The following is a 2,244-nucleotide window of genomic DNA, read 5'->3' as shown; positions in this document are numbered from 1 at the left end:
GCCGGCCGGCATCTTACCGGTCCCGCTGGCACCCGACGCTGGAGAGGGAGATCAACGGACGACGCTGGACGGAGGACGACGCTGGAATACGAAAACGACGCTGGATGAGCACAGGGGGACCAGGTAAGTATGGATGGGAAACATCTCAGGGGTTAACCATCCTAGCCGTTTTTTTTTGCCCGTACGAAGGTCGGGCTTAACGGCTAGGTGGTTAATAAACATCAAAAAATCAAAAGAAAAATTTATCAGGAACTACCAGTTCTTATATGTGCAACAGTATTTCAGTTTAGCTAGTGCAGAATTACTTTTAATCTTAATAGAAATGCAATGTCTTTGTCACTTCATGTGAGCTGAAAAGTAAGCACAAACATCCTTATCTTTTGTTTCAAATCTCATTATCTTACTTGTGTAACTACTAGTCCCATTAATCCATTATGTTATGTTGATGAACAAGTTGACATGCTACAAGTCCCGCCAGAGTGACAACCATAACACCTCCCACAGATACAGTGGAAAAGTGAGTGTAGCTATAAAGGAACAGGAAGTATGGTATTTGCAGGGTTACCAAGAAAAAAGAAAAAAAAAAGCCTGGAAAAGAAAACTGCAGGACAGATTAGCTACGATATAGTGCATTTTTTATTTCAGGTTTAGAGACACTCTAAACCATATCCCAGAGAAGCAGTGTCTGGGAATGACATCTATACTCATACTTCTTTCTGCAAACTTTTTATTCTAGCAGACTTTTGATAATGCATGATCTATCATTACTGTAATGGTCTCTTTTCTGCCCAATATGTCTCCATCATTTACTGCAGTGATGAAGGTGAAGGAATGGCATACACACACATATCAAGCAGCTTTATCCTAACAGTAGCAAGCATAGGCTTACATTTTCGGTCATCCATCAAGCAATGTATAGCAGAATATGTATCTAGACATTGATCTTTCCACAAATGTAATGCTTACTTAGCCAAGATGCTTGTGTTGCAGTTAACACTATACCAAGTAAGTAATTTAAAATGCTTCTGAAAGTTATAAAGTACACTCAGCCTTGAAGATGAATACTGAGCCAGATTTATTACTCCTAACAGGGTAGTTCCTGCACTGCACACTTGGGCACCAGTAAAGTAGCATGATGCACTTTGTCAACAACAGCATGAAGTGGAACTGGTAAAATATATAAAATGCACTCTCAGGTTTCAAGCCCCAATGCACTGTCAGGTTCTTCCTAAATACCATGAATACACTGTACCAATTGAAGATTCATTTTAGTTTATCTGGATCTAGTCAAATGTCCATTTGTTATTATGCTTCAAACTGCTCCCTAGCACCAAAGTGGCTTTACATTTATTGGTTCAGAAATTCCTAACGGCTATCCAAAGCTGGAAAGGGTTTGAACATGGCTGGTAAAGTCTCTGCCCTTTTTAGCAGATGTTAAGCTGCCAAAAATGCTTTCCTGTCGTTGTGAAAACAGAGCAGCCTTCACTACAAGCTGATGTAATTCTACCCTGTGGATGCTTGACAGCCTTTCCAAGCAATAAAAAGCATTTATCATCTATAGTATGCACCAGAACAGCAGAATTTGTTTTTTTTCTCAGGACTTTGAAAAATAAAGTTAAAGTAACAGTTGTCAAGCAGATATGCACACACACAGCCATCCCTAGTGTTTGATATGCTTGTGGACTGACAAATGTTTCATAGATATGAAGGGGATGACAAGTGGATAGCAATGCCATTTTGCAAGGTAAAGGGAACCTTGTCAAGATTCTTGATCGGGGAACTACATTAGGGCATTATGTAGTAGATCTGACCTTCGACTTGTATTCCAATATAGAAGTGTTTCATGAATATTGGACATATAGATCATTTTTGGAGGGTTCACACTGAAACCCTTGCTATCCTAGCAAAATTGGAAGCATGTCACGATTTTAAAATTTTAAAGCAGATTTTTATTTTTTAATTCTCCGTTAACCGTCTTATATTGCACTTTGCAAGGGCAAGGACTTTTCCTTTGAGAATAACAAGGGTCATTATTTAATGTGTTCTAAGTACAAAATGGAAATGTTCATTAAACAATACCACCAGTACTACATCTTGGTGATATGGCTGAAATCTTGTGAATGTGCAAGAAATGCCCATGGTGATAAAGATAATGATGCAGGATTACATTTATTACGGACTCAAAATCCTGTTTTCTAAGACTTTTTTCACTTCACCATCATTTCATCATCTCTACTGCCTTGC

This window comes from Pyxicephalus adspersus, chromosome 5 (genome assembly GCF_032062135.1).
Source record: "Pyxicephalus adspersus chromosome 5, UCB_Pads_2.0, whole genome shotgun sequence".
NCBI lineage: Eukaryota > Metazoa > Chordata > Amphibia > Anura > Pyxicephalidae > Pyxicephalus > Pyxicephalus adspersus.
The sequence above is the reverse complement of the archived record's forward strand: the minus strand, read 5'-3'. Positions refer to the sequence as shown.